This window comes from Heteronotia binoei, chromosome 7 (assembly GCF_032191835.1).
Source record: "Heteronotia binoei isolate CCM8104 ecotype False Entrance Well chromosome 7, APGP_CSIRO_Hbin_v1, whole genome shotgun sequence".
Classification (NCBI taxonomy): Eukaryota; Metazoa; Chordata; class Lepidosauria; order Squamata; family Gekkonidae; genus Heteronotia; species Heteronotia binoei.
In genome coordinates this window covers 137384707-137403169 of record NC_083229.1, presented here as the reverse complement: position 1 = coordinate 137403169, position 18463 = coordinate 137384707, and the positions used below count along the sequence as shown (strand labels likewise).

Here is an 18463-nt window from a genome sequence, read left to right as displayed (position 1 = left end):
TCCCAAGCGGTGCAATCACTTTTACATCTCTCACCAAGTCTTGCGCATTACTTAGGACCAAATCCAGGATCGCCCCACCCCTGGTAGGTTCTGAGACCATCTGCTCCATAGCACAGTCATTGAGAGCATCAAGAAACTCAATCTCTTTCTCTCGACCAGAACACATATTGACCCAATCAATCTGCGGGTAGTTAAAATCACCTATTACGACACAGTTTTTACGTTTAGCCACTATCTTTACGCCTTCCATCATATTATAATCGCCCTCTCTCTTTTGATTTGGTGGGCGATAACAAACTCCCATAGTTAAATTTCCTTTTGGGCCCTCTATTTCAACCCAAAGCATTTCTAAAAGGGAATCTAATTCTCTGACCTCAGTCTTACTGGACCGTATATCCTCTCTGACATACAGAGCCACCCCACCTCCAACCCTTCCATCCCTATCCTTCCGATATAACTTATATCCAGGAATCACCGTGTCCCACTGATTCTCCTCAATCCACCAAGTTTCTGAAATTCCCACAATGTCTATGTTTTCTCCCAACACTAAACATTCCAATTCACCAATTTTACTTCGAACACTTCTAGCATTTGCATACAAACATCTATAATTTCCCAGGCAAGCTAGGCCCGCCACCTTCCTCCTGTCGCCTCGAGACTCTGGCAGACAGTCCATACTGTTTGTCACCATCACAGTGGACAACTCTGGCCCGTTACCCGGTAGAAAAATAGCAGCCAACCCTTCATCTCTTTGAGACGAGTCCTCCTGAACCAGAGACATTTCATCTCCCCAAGATTTAGTTTAAAAACTGCTCTGCCACCTTTTTGATTTTAAGCGCCAGCAGCCTGGTTCCATCCGGGGACAAGTGGAGACCGTTTCTTTTGTACAGCTCCCGCTTGTTCCAGAAAGCATCCCAGTGCCTAACAAACTTAAACCCTTCCTCCTTACACCATCGTCTCATCCACACATTGAGACTTCTAATTTGTGCCTGTCTCTCCTGCCCTGCACGTGGAACAGGTAGCACTTCTGAGAAGGCTACCTTGGAGGTCCTGCCCTTAAGTCTCCCGCCTAGCAGCCTATATTTTTCCTCCAGGACCTCACGACTGCATTTCCCCACATTGTTGGTGCCAACATGCACCACGACCACAGGCTCCTCCCCAGCACTGTCTATCAGCCTATCTACTACATGCGTAATGTCCACTACCTTCGCACCAGGCAGGCAAGTCACCATACGGTCAGTACGCGGTTTCGCCACCCAGCTGTCTACTTGCCTAAGGATCGAATCACCAACTACCAACCCCCCCCCCCCTCTGTCAGAACTTTGAAGAGCTTCAGACGATTCCCAAACTCGTTACAAAGTATAGGACCTTTATTGAGAACTATAGTGCTGGAGGTACGAGATAACAGTAATGCCAGTACTGGCATTTGGTTACATTTTATGCAGTCAGAAGAGATACCATAAAGTCATCTTTCACATGGATTGCAGACAAGTGTCTCCTTCCCAGGCTCTGTTATCAGAAGGGAGGATGCTCTCCTGCTGTGAAGGCCAAGCGGCCTGGCTTCAAAAGGCCACCTGCAGATGTGGACCCTAGGCTATCGGTTATCCTTCAGTGATCACAGAATATTGCCAGGCCCTGGAATCTTGTGTTAGTTGTTTATACAGCATAGCATGGGTTAGTATCAGGTTACAGCATGGAGTTGGTCTGGCTAACTCTCTCTCTCTCGGCTTGGCTTCGCGAACGAAGATTTAAGAAGGGTGCAATAGTCCACGTTTGCTGCAGGCTCGCTGGTGGCTGACAAGACCAATGTGGGACAGGCAGGTCCGGCCACAGCGGCTGCAGGGAAAAGTCTGATTTAGGGTTGGTCCTGTAGCAGTGCGATTCTTCCTCAATCTCCTTTTGTCCTCAAGACCAGCTATGCATGCGTTCTCAAAGGAAGAGACAGCCTGGTGGATGGTGTGCCTCCATGCTTTGCGATCTGAGGCTAGGTCAGACCACTGGTGATGGTTGATGTGACAGGTGCTAAGGGATTTCTTCAAGGAGTCCTTGTACCTCTTCTTTGGTGCCCCTCTATTTCGATGGCCGGTGGAGAGTTCGCCATACAGGGCAATCTTGGGAAGGCGGTGGTTTTCCATCCTAGAAATATGCCCTGCCCAGCGCAGCTGCGTCTTCAACAGCAGTGCCTCAATGCTGGTAACCTCCGCCCGCTTGAGGACTTCAGTGTTGGTCACAAAGTCACTCCAGTGGATGTTGAGGATGGTGCGAAGGCAGCGCTGATGAAAGCGCTCAAGGAGTCGCAGGTGGTGACGGTATAAAACCCACGATTCGGAGCCGTAGATGAGGGTTGTCATCACAACCGCTTTGTAAACATTGATCTTTGTGCCTTTTTTCAGATGCTTGTTGCTCCACACTCTTTTGTGCAGTCGGCCAAATGCACGGTTTGCCTTTGCCAGCCTGTTGTCAATCTCCTTGTTGATCTTGGCATCTGAGGAGATGATGCACCCCAGGTAGCTGAACTGCTGGACTGTCTTCAGAACTGATTCACCCACACTGATGCAGGGGGGGTGATAATCTTCCTGGGGTGCAGGCTGGTGGAGAACTTCTGTCTTCTTCAGACTAACTTCTAGGCCGAATAGCTTGGCAGCCTCTGCAAAGCAGGACGTCATATGCTGCAGAGCTGATACCGAGTGGGAGACGAGTGCAGCATCATCAGCAAACAGTAGCTCTCGGATGAGTTTTTCCATTGTCTTGGAGTGTGCCTTTAGTCGCCTCAGGTTGAACAGGCTGCCATCAGTGCGATAGCGGATGTATACACCATCGTCATCATCTAGATCTACTGCGGCTCTTTGAAGCATCATGCTAAAGAAGATCGTAAAGAGAGTTGGCGCGAGAACGCAGCCTTGCTTTACACCTGTGCCTATTGGGAAGGGCTCCGAGAGGTCATTGCAGTGTCTGACTTGGCCTCGCTGGTCTTCGTGTAGCTGGATGATCATGCTGAGGAACCTTGGGGGACATCCTAAACGTTCCAAGATTTGCCACAGGCCTTTCCTGCTAACGGTATCGAAAGCTTTGGTAAGGTCGATAAAAGTCACATACAGAGCCTTGTTCTGTTCCCTGCATTTCTCTTGGAGCTGCCTGAGAACAAATACCATGTCGGTGGTGCTCCTGTTAGCTCTGAAGCCGCACTGGCTCTCTGGGAGGAGTTCTTCTGCAATGGCGGGCACCAGTCTGTTCAGGAGTATTCTGGCAAGGATTTTGCCTGCGATGGAGAGCAGGGTTATCCCCCGGTAGTTGGAGCAGTCTGACTTTTCCCCTTTGTTCTTGTATAGGGTGATGATGATTGCATCGCGAAAGTCCTGTGGTAATTTGCCTTGTTCCCAGCAGGTGACAAGTACTTTGTGAAGTGAGCTATGTAGTACTGTGCCCCCATGCTTCCAGATCTCTGGTGGAATTCCATCAACTCCCGCTGCCTTGCCACTTTTCAGTTGCTTGATGGCTTTAACAGTCTCTTCTAGGGTGGGGATCTCATCCAACTCTGTTTTCACCGGTTGAAGTGGGGTGAGGTGGATTGCTGAATCTTGAACTACACGGTTGGCACTGAAGAGAACCTGAAAATACTCCGACCACCGGTTCAGTATGGATGCCTTGTCTGTGAGGAGCACTTGGCCGTCTGCACTATGCAAGGGACTCTGAGCCTGATATGATGGACCATATACTGCCTTCAGGGCTTCGTAGAACCCTCTTAAATCACCAGTGTCTGCACACAGCTGGGTTCTCTCTGCAAGCTTGGTCCACCACTCGTTCTGAATGCCTCGAAGCTTGCGCTGGAGGTTGCTACATGCAGCGCGAAAGGTTGCTCTTTTCCCAGGACAGGAGGGCTGAGCAAGATGTGCTTGGTAGGCAGATCTCTTTTTTGCCAGTAATTCTTGGATCTCTTGATTGTTCTCATCAAACCAGTCCTTGTTCTTCCTTGTGGAGAACCCGAGGACTTCTTCAGAGATCTGCAGGATGGTAGTTTTTAGGTGTTCCCAGAGTGCTTCTGGAGAAGGGTCTGTGGGGCAACTGGGGTCCTCAATTCTTGACTGGAGTTTTGCCTGGAAGGCAGCTTTAACTTCGGCTGACTGGAGGCTGCCAACCTGAAACTTCCTCCGAGGGATACCTCCTCTCCTGGGTGTGGGTTTAAAGTGAAGACGGAGATTGCAGCGTACAAGACGATGATCTGTATGACATTCTGCGCTGGGCATTACTCGGGTGTGTAAGACATCTCGAAGGTCTCTCTGGCGCACCAGAATGTAGTCGATAAGGTGCCAATGCTTGGACCATGGGTGCATCCAGGTTGTCTTCAGACTGTTCTTCTGCTGGAAGATAGTGTTGGTGATGGTGAGCTGGTGCTCCATGCAGAATTCTAGTAGGAGGCGCCCGTTGTCATTGCAGTTGCCAATGCCGTGTTTGCCAAGTACTCCTTTCCAGGCTTCTGAGTCTTTACCTACTCTGGCATTGAAGTCGCCAAGGATGATCACCTTGTCCTCTGTAGGGGTCTTCCGTACGAGGTTGCGTAGATCAGCATAGAACTTGTTCTTTTCTGCAGGATCTGCTTGAAGGGTTGGGGCATACACACTGAAGAGTGTTGCATGCTGCTTGTTTTGAAGTGGGAGGCGCATGGACATGATGCGATCTGAGTGACCTGTTGGCAGGTTTTTGAGTTTGGAGGCAATGGAGTTCCTGACCATGAAGCCAACGCCAGAAAGGCGGCTCTCAGCCTTTGACTTACCCGACCAGTAGAGGGTATAGCCAGCACCGTGTTCTTGAAGACTACCTTCCTCAGGGAAACGGACCTCACTGAGAGCTGCTATGTCGATATTCAACCTGAGAAGTTCGTGGGCAACTAGAGCAGAGCGTCGTTCAGGGCGACCACTGCCTACTGTGTCAAGCATGGTTCTGATGTTCCAACACGCAAGCTTTAGTCTTTGCACACTTTGTGAGGCAGGTGCATGCCTTTTCTTTGTTGTTATTTTTCGACCGCAAGTAAGGATGCCCGTTGACCGCGGCTAGCCAACTGGGGTGGGGGAGACGAGCTTTGTTTAGGCCACCTTTTCTAGGCCCCTCTCCGTGTGGAGCAAGCAGTGCTGTCCCTAGATAAGGCTGCTTGGTCGTTCAGGGTGCTGCCGAAAAATGCTTTCGTCTCCGGGTTAGCATCAGGCGACCAATACCCTGAACCGCCTACATGCAGGATCGGGACTGCGGCTTCCAGTGGCACCTTCCACCTGCCGTTTCGCCCCTTGCCCATCGCTGCAGGACTTGATGCGTTGTGGGTTGTGTATGTGGATATGCCCTTCAGGCCTGCGCAGAGGAATTTTTTAGGTGAAGCACAGTGTGCGCGGTACTGGCTCCACCCTTTCACCTGGGGGTCATCTGCCATGGCCCAGTAAGCCGGGACGCCGGCAGCTAGTCCTCCAGGTGGTAGGTGTTACATTAACGAGCTCTATCTGCCCGGGTTTGATGTTAGAGTTTTCCTTCTCTTAGGCTGGCGAGGTTGGTGGGCCCAGCCTGCCCATCCGGTTATACCGCCGGACATTCGGTCGCACCATGACGTAGCAAACTCTGTGAAAACGGGGGGGACCAGCGAGAAGGTGTTGCTACGGATGCAGTAATGCAGGAGAGGCCATTGCAGTGACCATCTGCCAGGCATAGCCAGACAGTGACCATGCGGCGTTCACTACACCGGGAGAGGAGAGGCTATGTATTGCGCATGCACTTTCCCTGGGGGGGGGTAGGATTCCCAGAGGGAGCCCCCCCCCACCCCCCCCCTGGCTAACAGCACATAGGAAAGTTACAAGTTCTGACACCCTCTCCCCCTGCCCAGGGATGGTTCCTTGGCGCGAAAGGATTCCCGCTCACCAACCAAAGAAGAGGTCCCTTCTGAGGGCGCATTCCCATCCTCAGCACAGTGTCCTGTTCCCTCTCGACCCTCACGGTCTCTGGCAGCAACGGAGCTGCTACGTTCAGAGCGGGGCTCATCTAATACGCCCCCGAGAGTCTTCCCCAAGTGCCTAACTGACCGTCTCTGCTTTTCCAGGGCAGTCACCTCGGCCTCAAGGGTACAAACTCGTTCCCTGAGGACCAGGAGCTCCTTGCATCGAGCACACACCCAAGACTTCTGTCCTTTGGGCAGATAGTCGTACATGTGACAGTGCAAAACACTGGAAAGCCCCCAACCCCCTGCTGGCATTCTATCTTCTCTCTATATATATTTTAAAATATACAGTCCTCTTTAAATGCTGTTTGTTTAAGTGGCTCCCCTTCTGGAGGGTCAACTTACCTTATTGGGAGAACAAGGAAATCAGGGATCTGGGTTCCTTGTCCTTAGGGAACTCCCAGGCGAAGAGCCACAGGCCAAGAGCTCTTTAGCTCTCGCCCTTCGGCTCGCGCCAAAGTTTCCTCAGTGCTAAAAGAAATGTCAGAAATCATCCTTTACAGCCCTTAAGGCCCTCAGCGTTTAGAGAGAGCCACAAGAAGGTGGGTCAGAGAATCAGCAAATTTTATGTTGAGACTCTTTCTCAACGAATTTTATGTTGAGACTCTTTCTCAACAAATTTACAGTGAATTTTATGTCGAGATTCCTGTGCATATCACCTTTCCTCCAACTGCAGCCAGTTGAGGGTCAGGCTTCCCTAGGATCAGTTCCTAAACAATAAAGAGCTACAGTTGCACAACAAGGCACTGAGAGCATCCTGGGAGTCTGCCCTGTGATGTCCCTCCTCTTCCTCCTCCACCACATGTCTGCCCAAACATTATACCCCCCCAACAACAGTCTCTATTATGAAAAACTGATACAATAAAAAAAGAGCAAAATGCAATTTACAAAATTGTATCATACCATTACAGAGTTTAAAATACTCAAGAGATACACTGGAAATAATACCATGCTGAAGTGCCCAAGCATTATATGATCTTGTTTCATATTGAAACAACAGACAGAACAGGCTGTACAACACGACCCTCTGCCCCCGCTTAGTTTACTACTTTGCTGGCTGGAGATCACCTGCCCCAACTTCCCCTTGGAGGAGACCCCGTGATGAGGGGCCTCAATTGCAGACACCATGACCGAAGCAAAAGGCTAACAGCTTCTGGAAGATGAGGCCAGAACATTTGTTTTTTAAACAGAGACACACAGAAAGGGACACACATGGGAAGAGGAAAACAAAGTGCAACTAAAAGAAGCTCCTTAAATGAAAATCTCAGGAGCATTCTAAATCCATTGCTCTCTCAGGCAGAGGCAGGAAAAAGAGATGGAAAATGCAAACCATTCCTTGCCTCCAGAGATTGTGGGAAGAGGAGATTGGATTTCTACCCCGCCCTTCGCTCAGAGTCTCAGAGCGGCCTGCAATCACCTTTCCCCTCCTCTCCCCACAACAGACACTCTGTGAGGCGGGTGGGGCTGAGAGAACTCTGAGAGGACTGATTGGCCCAAGGTCACCCAGCAGGTTGCATGTGGAAGAGGAATGGGGAAACAAACCCAGTTCTCCACTGCTCTGAACCCCAACCCCAACTGGCTCTCTGGAAGAGAAACCCAAGCGTAATTAGAGTGTTGTCCTCCCCTCGAGAGAGAATGTGCAGCTGTTCCAAAAGCAGGACGATTCTTCCTGTGTTGACAATTGCTCGAGGGTTCTTGCTCATGTTGCACCACATTAGGAGACTAAGAATTCCCAGTGCAGTATGTAAAAAATAAATTGGTCTGAATTGTGCAGAGTTGCAGGAGAATAAAGTATAAAGATTTCAAGGCAGGTTGTGTCTAAATTATTCTCATGAGTGTTTAGCATAAATGAGAAAATTAGATGCAATCCATTTTGTTTTACCCTAATCTTATCTCCTTCTGCAACAGGATGTAAATATTTCTAGCCAACAACAGTTCCTTAACACTACTAGTTCCTAAGACTTCTAGGATGCTTCGGAACCACAGATAATTGATGAAGCACACTTACTTGGAGAGAAAGTTCCAGGTTCAAGCCCTGGCCTTTCCAGTTAAAACACAGGTCCTCTGGAGACAGGTGAAAGATTTGGGCAGCCATTGTTGGCAAGAATAGATGAATTAACTGAAGGATTCCTGCAAGGCAATTTGTATTCCTGTCTCAACCTGTTAACTCACAGTTGCATAATTACTTAACACTCAGGTAGACTAAACTGAGCCTTTCTATAAAAAAAAGAGGCTCATGTTAGAAACATGGAGAGCAACCTTGTGTACACAACATTATAGTGTATAGTACAGATGGAAAAAATGGGTAATGGTGTTTAAGGCTCCTGGCATTTCGCAGAAGTGAATACATCTTGAAGGCATTTTATCCCACCCTGCCCCCAAGGAGACATGGTTGCAAAACCAATTCCTCTCTCATCCATTCTACGCCATGCAATAAGTGAGGCAGAGCGAGAACAGGTGAGCCAAGGCCTCATAGCAAGCAGGGATTCAAACTCAACTCTCCCTAATTCTTTGTCCGGCACTCTAATCAGTACACCACACTAGCTCTCGCTCTCTCGATTTCTGACATTTCTCAGATATCCAATATACTTGGGTTACAAGGCTTACTTTGAGCATTTATCACTGTAAATGTCATTTTCTGGTAAATAATGAAAATAAGGATGAAATTTGGACAGTAGCAAAAAGATTGCTTTAGAGACGAATTTGGTAAATATTACAATGTTCTGACCTTTCACACTGGCCACTAGCGTTAAGGATGAGTAATATGCCATTATTCACTGAGATTCTGGTACTCCACTCTCTCCAAAAGAATCATGACTAACTTGAACCTCACTAATATCTTCACATTCTAGCTAGCTAGGCTGGAACTATTTACTGCCTGCTCCCTCCTGATACTCAGGCCTTTTTCTCCAGGACCAGGACTTCAACCTACAAACAAGTGAGGTGAACTAGCAAGACAGGTATTTCGACAAACCTGAAAAGGGCCCCAGGTTTGCAGGAAAATATGAAATCTAAAAAAAAGACACTGGAGGCTTTAAAAAATCTGAAAATGATAAAAGCAGCACCTGTAGCTTTAAGCAACAGATTCCCTCAGTGGCTGTTGCTAGGCAACCATGGTATTCCAGGCTAGGTTCTGTCAGTAAAAGGCAGGCGGAGGGGCAGGGTCATTTCCAGGCCTATTTTGGGCTTTAAGGGAGGGATTCCTGGGCCAGGCCAGACAAGGGTTGCCAGCTCCATGTTGGGAAGTTCCTGGAGATTCTGTGGAGGCGTCTGTGGGGGAGAGCAGGGTCTAGGAAGGAGAGGCCTCCACTGGATAGAATGCCACAGAGTCCACCCTCCAAAGCAGTCATTTTTCCCCAGGGGGATGGATCTCTGTCATCTGGAGTTCAGTTGTGATTTCAGGAGATCTCAAGTCCCACCTGGAGGCTGGCAACCCCAGGCCTGGCAACACCCTCTGGGGGACATGGCACCACCTGAGCTGCATGGCTCACCAAACCCTGGCACCAACCTGGAGTCGGCTACCTGAACCCAGCTTCCACCAGAATCGAACTCAGGTTGTGGGCAGAGAGCTCAGACTGCAGCACTACAGCTTTACCACTCTACACCACAGGGCTCCTCGTTCATGATATTTTAGCCAACCAGAACATAAAAATCAGTAAGTGAGAGAAGCCATCAATATTATCTAATAAACTGTAATGAATAACATTTTTCTATCTATAAAATTGCTGAAATTGCTGAACAGATCTTACATTGTTAAGTGCAAGTTACTTATGTACTTTTGATTTTGGTCTGGACTACACATAAATACATTTACATTCCTAACATTCTTGACAATTCTGGTGTTTCACCAGGAGGTTGCCAATGTTAGTTCCCCCAGAGAAAATGGTGTTTCTGTCACTTTGAACAAATCCTACTCAATTCTGTCTCTTAATCCTTTTTGCCTGAAGAGGAGGTGGCTGAGAGGTGATATGATCACCATCTTCAAGGACTTGAAGGGCTGGCATATAGAGGATGGTGTGGAATTGTTTTCTGTGGCCCCGGATGGTAGGACCAGAACCAATGGGTTGAAATCAAAAGAGTTTCTGGCTCAACATTAGGAAGAACTTCCTGATCATTAGAGCGATTCCTCAGTGGAACAGGCTTCCTCAGGAGGTGGTGGGCTCTCCTTCCTTGGAGGTTTTTAAACAGAGGCAAGATGGCCATCTGACAGCGATGAGGATCCTGAGAATTTAGGGGGAGGTGTTTGTGAGTTTCCTGCATTGTGCAGGGGTTGGACTGGACCCTGGAGGTCCCTTCCAACTCTGTGAGTCTATGATTCTATGACTTTATCATTTTATTCTTATTTTAGTCTTTAAAGCTTTGCAACCTAATTTTAGTCAATATATGCAAAAAATGTATTCCCTTTTTCTTGAAATTCAGATTCTGGTCTATTATGCAGGTAGGATGTTAAGCCATGGTCATATAATCAGTTCGTTTGTTTTTCCATTCAATTAATTCTGGGCATGTTTCAGCTTCCTATGAAAGCCAGTTTGGTGTAGGGATTACATCTTCAGATTAGGGCTTGCAAGATGGGAAGGTGAACCTGACATGCAGGTCGAGACCGCATTGTAGAGAACTTCATTCTGCTCATTTAAAATTCAAGCACCTGGATTTATTACATTTAAGACTGTTTGGACTTTACCTTCAGTTGCTTGTCTGGAACTAGCCTTTCACTGTCTGCAAAACTGGACACTTGACAAGGGAGTTTGCACAAAAAGGTGGCAAGAGTGAGTGTGTGTGTGTAATTTTCACTGGCTGCAATTTAGTAATGTGGAGCGTGCCCATACCTTTGTATTTCGCTACTTAGCATCTGTTTTATTTGTGAAATCTGCTGTATCTTTATTTGGATGTAGATTTCAAGAGTGATCTTTGATCACGGACCTACAATCTAGTGATCCTTATAACTTTATATAAATGTTTGCACTATACACTTTTATTATACATATTGATGGTCCTCTATTCAATGCAGTGTATTTTTCCAGTGCTGGTGTTTGATAGCAGCCACCCTATGGAAGCCACTTTGGTGCAGGGGGTTAGAGGTTCAGATTAGGGCCTGTGAGAACCATGATCTGATCTCCATCTCACTGTGGCAGCTGACTGGGTGGGTTTTGGACTAGCCACATGCTTTCAGCCTAACCCACCCCTCATGCTTGTTGTGCACATAAAGGGAGGTGAGAGTAATGTAAGCTGCTTTTATCCCCCACTGTGGAGAAAGACTGTCATTTTCCTCTGCAGCAGCTGCAGAGGGTCAGGAGGGAGGAAGCTCTTTCCAAAAGGCAGAGAGGGGCATCTAAAGGTCAGTGGGCTAGTGGGTGGGAAGGCGGCATGGCTGCCAACTCCAGGGTGGGAAGCTCCTGGAGATTTGAGCAGCCTGAACAGAGTGGGGTTTGAGGAGGGGAGAGACCTCAGAGGGGTACAATGGTATGGGGGGGGGGCACAGACTCCACCATCTAAACATAAATTAATTAAACAAACATAAAACAGCCATCTTCTCTGGGGAAACCAGCATTGGCAGCCTCCGGGTGAGATCTGAAGATCTCTGGAATTCCAACAGATCTTCAGATGACAGATCAGTTCCCTGGGAGAAAGCGGCTGCTTCAGAGGCTAGAGTCTAGGGCCTGCGGAGGTCCTTCCCACCCCAAACTTAACCCACCCAAGGCTCCTCCCATCTCCAGGAATTTCCCAACCTAGACCTGCCTCTGTTTAAAAACCTCCAAGGAAGGAGAGCCCACCACCTCCCAAGGAGGAAGCCTGTTCCACTGAGGAACCGCTCTAATGGTCAGGAAGTTCTTCCTAATGTTGAGCCGGAAACCCTCTGGGGTCACAGAAAACAATTCCACACCATCCTCTATATGACAGCCCTTCAAGTACTTGATGGTGATCACATCACCTCTCAGCTGCGTCCTCTCCAGGCTAAACATCCCCAGCTCCTTCAACCTTTCCTCACAGGACTTGGTCTCCAGACCCCTCACCACCTTCGTCACCCTCTTCTGGACCTGTTCCAGCTTGTCTATATCCTTCTTAAAATGTGGTGCCCAAAACTGAACACAGTACTCCAGGTGAGGTCTTATCAAAGCGCAAAGTGACCAAAGAGCAGTGTGGGGAGAAGCTGAGTAAAGAGGTAGAAAAGGAAGGAGATGCAAAACCAGAGGGGGTGAAAAGAGGAGAGAGAGGCCTTTGGTACAAAGATAATAAACTGTACGTACCAGAGAGCCTCAGAAAAGAAGTACTGCAATCCTGCCATGACAGCAAGATAGCCGGTCATTCTGGGTATGTCAAAACCCTGCACCTAGTGAGTAGACAATTTTGGTGGCCATTTATGAAAAGGAATATATCTGAATATGTCGCCTCCTGCCCAATTTGTCTAATGGCAAAACCAGGATTATTACAACCACTAGAGACAGCAGCCCAACCCTGGTCGGTGGTGTCACTGGACTTTATCGTGGAGCTCCCTCCTTCCCAGGGAAAGACCGTAATTCTTGTAGTAGTGGACACCTTTTCTAAACAAGTGAACATATGAACATATGAAGCTGCCTTATACTGAATCAGACCTTTGGTCCATCAAAGTCAGTATTGTCTTCTCAGACTGGCAGCGGCTCTCCAGGGTCTCAAGCTAAGGTTTTTCACACCTATTTGCCTGGACCCTTTTTTGGAGATGCCAGGGATTGAACCTGGGTCCTTCTGCTTCTCAAGCAGATGCTCTACCACTGAGCCACTGTCCCTCCCCAAAGCCACCGTCCCTCCCTCTGTTCACAAATAAGTGTTAAAATGCTTCTGATGTTTTCAATAGCCTACGATTCCTTAGTATAGATAGATAGTTGCTTAGTAAACTTTGAACCCGTGACTCAAATATTAATCTGTAATGTAACCATTACAGCTATCCTATATAGCAACTGTAAATGTTGGTACTCCATTACTCCCAAGGCTTATGTCCTTGGAAAAGCTCCTGAGTTTCTTACAATAAACATAACTTCTGATTCAAAACAAAAAGACTCTGTTATTGGGAAATATTGGCGCTTGACAGGGGGGAGGCTGGGAGAGTGACAGGGTGGGGGGCAGAAACTGAGAGGAAGTGGCAGGTGTGGAGGAGAGAGAGAGACGGAAAGGGGTGGCAGAAGGGAGAAAGAATGTGGGCGAGGGGGGAGGATGGAAGGCTGGGGAGAAGGGGATAGCTGCACCCACAAGTTTAATGCTCCAGAAGGTGAGACAGGTACACTCTTGAGAACACTTAAGCAACTTCCACCTTCTTCTGCAGAGAAGTTTGCTACCCATCGGATAAACTGGTGATAAAGGAATACTCCTCTAGCACATGCCATTCAGAATGCTGTCTTCAGGAGACGATTTGTTCCACTACACTGAAACGAGGAAACAACTATCACAAAACATGTACCAGAGCCTTGATCGCAAAAGCATCTTGTATCTAATAAAATTATAGCAGATGTTCAATGCTGACTTGGTTTTAACTCAAACTGCTCTGTACATCAGTGGAAACAAGTAGAGAGTGGCCAGCAGGTAGGTGTAGGTAACTGGCCCTTGGTGAAGTATTAACATTTCCAGTAATGCTTATGTGTCCCCTGACTGGCTCTGGGGGCGCTGAAGTTTCTTTGTTCGGTTGCTTGTGAACAGCTGCTGCTGGCTTATCTGGATCTCTTTGGAAGTTAAAACACCAAAGCTACAGAAACAGGAACAAAGTTGTTCATCTCTGTGGGAAAGCACAAACTGATGCTGAAAATAGCTGGCCACCGGTTGAGGAAGACCAATATCCTCACATTCCTTGGGCTGACTGACAGTTGGATTTCATTGCTCTGTTCCCTTGGGCACCGGGAGTCACCATTTCAGATTAAGAACAGATGTTTGTTTTGTCTCTTGCCGCTCTTCTCAGCCAAGGCCACAGTCCTCAGGCCTCCTCCCAGCCCACACAAAGGCTTCCTGCACCAGAGGAAAGCTTCTTCCATGGTCTTCCCACTGTTAGGGCAAGGCGTGAAGGGGTCCCCTCCCCCCTCCCTTCAGAGCTTTCTGTACCACCAGGTCCTCACAGTTGCTCAAAGGTTTCATCAGCTGACTTGTCAAAATATCATTAGATATTTTTAAAGCATTAGCTTTGCATCAACCGACAGGTTTAGTACTTAACACTAATTGCAAAAAAAGTTAATAAAATAGTTACTCTGAAAGAAGTTAGCTGAATCCCAAAAGGCTCTTGCATGAGCCGGAAGCACTTCTGCTTGTGGGGTGGGGGGAACGACACACCTCACGTTCTCCATGCAGGTCACCCAGAGGCAGGCAGTGGGGGTGGGGTGAGATGACACATACAGGGGAAAGTGAGAAATTTCACATCATCTATAGATCAGATAATAATTCCTACGTCTACTGCAGATATAAATAGCATGTTGAAGAATATAGCTATTGTTTAAATGAGACATCATTGCCAGCATTAATATGCTGTAACATTTCTATATGATAACACAGTATGAAGAACCCAGTGGATTGAATGTTTGAGTTTTACCCAGTATCTAAATGTGCTGCCAGTCCTACTGTGACTGTATAGAATGGTTTCTGTCCATGTAAATGGCAAAGTGGACATTGTGACGGACTCAGGCCCTTAGCCTGAGTAGCTGAGAAACAGGCTTGCAGTGATTGGCTAGAATGTTGCCCAAGCAACGGAAAAGTATCCTTTTGAGGTTTGCTCAGCAGAAAATCACCTCAGGATTTTTAGTCTTAGCCAGGGGGTCTTTGAGAGACATCTTCAGAATACCAGTCTGAAGTAAAGACAGTGAGCTTAGGCCGGGCAGTTGTAAAACCAACTGGATGAGGGGCTGAGAGCAACCAGAGTGGCTGAGCTCCTTGTGGCAGACAGAGCTGAGTGGACTCTGTCTGGAAAAGGGAGTTTTCAGACGGTTTGAACTCTCTGAGGGAGATTTTGCCAGCACATCAGGCAATCTCCAAGTACAAACTAGATCACACTGAGGGGAGAACTGGATTCTGGGGGTCAGCAGAGGTACCCAAGACTCAGACCAGAGGACTAGCTGTGGGGCTGAGACACATTGGAATTGAGGCGTGCGAGTCCTGAAAGACAGCTAGTGTGGAAAGGTCTGTGAGGGAGAATACTGACACCAGTCAGGAGTTCTCTATGTGTGTGTGGAAGAGTGATTGAAGTTTGCTATTTATATGATTTGGCACTGCCTAAGTTAGGGTAAAACATCTGAAGGAACAGCATTCTGAGTGCCCAGAAGGCACAGAAAGCCTGTGAGAAGTAGAGTCTACTGGGACTCTGAAATCTGCCTGGCTTATTGTTTATTTTAATGATCTTCTGCCAAAGTCTTGTTATATTTTTACCTCAGCCTAAAAAAGTCTCTACACTGTGTAATTATTTTATTCTGCCAACCAGCTGCCAACTGATTTGCCTTTTAATACTGAACAGTCATAATCAATATTATTTCAACCCCCTCCTTGCCTTTTGTTACCTAATAAATACTTTGCGGTTGTTAACATTAAAACCATCTGGTGCCAATTATTACTAGTTCTGACAGGATTTCTGTGAGTCGGACTGAGGGAAGGTGACCAGGGAGAAATTTAAAGTGGTCGCCCTCCCGAGTAAAGCCTCTGACTGGGTTCCTCACAGACACATTTTTAAAAAGAGCTGAGGTAAGGGAGAGAAAATGGGGGCAGATGGGAGGGAGATGGCAGAGGACATGGGGAGGGGGACATCAACTAGCAGGGCGGCTTGGAGCAGACAGGGCACTGCACAGGATGGACTTCCCACTCCAGCTTCCCTCCACACGGCCTGCCAGCTGGAGGCATGGATTCTGCAGAGCCCAATTCCCTTTGGTGCCTCTCAAGAGCTGTGCAGCCCAGGCACACAGCCCCCCCCCCCCCCGCAGGTCTTTGGACTGAGTTCCCAAATTTGCCTCTGTGTTTCAAATTCTGAGGTAACAGTGGCATCTGATCTCACCAACAGCAGCTCAGTAATTAGTAAATAGAAAGGAAAGAAATGGGAACTATCCTCCTCCTCTTTAAGCATATTTTTAAATGAAAATAAATAGGACTAGTGTTGGAATGAATCTGGGAAAGTCATTAGGATCAGAGCAGCAGTGTGATACAAATGCCAGTCTTCCAGGGACGATATCCCGCACCTACTTAATTCTGAAAGAACAGCAAGTTAAACACTCAAATGTGATCACAGAACTGAATGGGGCTAAATGAATAAAGAGGAAGGGGGGGGGGGTTCCATACCTATAATAAAAAAATACCCCAGCAATATGATGAAAACAAACATTGTCTAATTATGTGAAAGTTAAAAAATGAAAGTTGCCTAGTCACACACCAAGCCGTAGAAAAACCAATTTCCCCAGGATTGGCAGAGCAGCTTCCTTGTACTCTTCCCCTGCTGATAATGAAGCAAGTACTTGAGTTAACCATCCCCCCCCCCCCAGACAATTAACTTTTATAGTCAAATGTTTCTGGTGTTAGTATTTTGTAGTAACATGGCACACAGAAATATTACAGAATCCCCATACAAGAAAAACAGACTGCAAAGGGGAGAATAAAACTGCTGATGCTGAGAAAACAGCTGCCGGGAGAAAACGACAAATGAGCCACCACTTGTTCAGGAAGAGAAATAAAAACACGGCATTTCAACGATGAATACTGTTTTCCTAATACACTGATAGAAATATATCCCTGTTTCAATCATTTGACAACCATCTGATGAGTTCCTTATAATGACAGTAATGGAATAAGAACATTTGAAGACTTTTCAGAAAATAAACCAGGAAAAATGCCTTCAACGCTCTGGATATAAAAGGTGGTTGTTACATCCCAGAAGTCCCTCTGCATTGCCACAACCAACCACTCCGCATTTTCTCTGAGCAGAGGCCTCAGAAAGGAGACCTACTTCACAGGGGTGTTGTTGAGAGGATAAACCAGGGGACAGGAGAAGAATGCAAGCCACTCTGGATCCCCCACTGAGCAGGACAAACAAGAAAGAAAGAATTGGAGCCAAGGGGCTTCCATAGGTTTTACTTCTTCAGAATGTTTCAGTGCAATTCTGCCTTTTTAAATATGTCTCTCTCCAAACTTTTACTAGCCATTCTTGGTTAATATCTCATAAGGCAACCAACATGTAAACATAACTCAGGAGAAAGATTTCAGTCTGAAAAGACTGCTCAATGCTTCGCATCTATCTCCCTTCTGGTTCCTGTATCTCCCAAAGGGCACTGCAGGGCTGGGGGCAGTGCAGAGGGAGATGAGGAGGGGGCTAGGCTGGAGCCCCCTCCCCAGGAGGAAAGGCTGAAGAGTCTCCTGGGACTTCTCAGCTTAGGAAGGAGAGAACTAAGTGGGGACACGAGAGAGGTTTATAAATGATTTATACACAAGGTGGGGGGAGCTGAGCAAGAAAACTTTTCCTCTCCTCTCCAAAATACTAGAACTCAAGAGCATCCAATGAAGCTGATGGGCAGTAGATCCAGGATGGGCAAAAGGAAATACTCTATTATGCAAAAAGTGGATAAATGTGGAATCTGCTGCCTGAGGATGTAGCAATGGCCACGAGCAACTTTAAAAGATGAGACAGATGCATGGAGGAGGGGTCTATCAGTGGCTCCCAGCCATGGCGAAACTCCCTGTTCAGAGGCAGTCAGTCTCTGAGTCCCAGTGCCAGAAGGCCGCATCAGAAGAAGGCCTGGGCCCCTCTGCCCTGTTCTTGGCCCTCTAGGGCAACTGGCTGGCCACTATGTGAGGCAGAAGGCTGGAAAAGAGGGACACTCACTGGTCTGACCCAGCAGGGCTCTTCTGAGGTTCTTCTCAGGGGAAGGCCTCAGCCTCTCTGCCCTGTTGTTGGCCCTCCAGAGGAACTGGCTGGCCACTGTGTGAGATGGGATGCTGGACTAGATGGACCCTCACTGGTCTGACCCAGCAGGGCTGTTCTGATGTTCTTCTCAGGGGAAGGCCTCAGCCTCTCTGCCCTGTTGCTGGCTCTCCAGAGGAACTGGCTGGCCACTATGTGAGGCAGAAGGCTGGAAAAGAGGGACACTCACTGGTCTGACCCAGCAGGGCTCTTCTGAGGTTCTTCTCAGGGGAAGGCCTTGGCCTCTCTGCCCTGTTGTTGGCCCTCCAGAGGAACTGGTTGGCCTCTGTGTGAGGCAGGAAGCTGGACTAGATGGACCCTCACTGGTCTGATACAGAAGGGCTCATATGCTCTTCTCAGGGGAAGGCCTCAGCCTCTCTGCTCTGTTGCTGGCCCTCCAGAGGAACTGGCTGGCCACTGTGTGAAGCAAGAGGCTGGACTAGATGGACCCTCACTGGTCTGACCCAGCAGGGCTCTTCTGATGTTCTTAATCAGTTTCCAAAATACCTGCCCTGTCACATAACCACCACACAGGGTGGCAATCTGCCTTTTCTTTAGAACAGGACCACACTTTCTGTGATGTGACATTTTTTAATCTTCTCAGGTCA

At 47.7% G+C, this 18463-nt stretch overlaps 1 non-coding gene across 1 annotated transcript; it reads right to left on the bottom strand.

The window, feature by feature from the left end:
- Positions 1 to 12663: 12663 nt before the first annotated feature.
- TRNAL-GAG (transfer RNA leucine (anticodon GAG)) lies at positions 12664 to 12734 on the bottom strand. The gene has a single exon. It is a non-coding gene; the product is annotated as a tRNA-Leu (tRNA).
- Positions 12735 to 18463: the final 5729 nt, after the last annotated feature.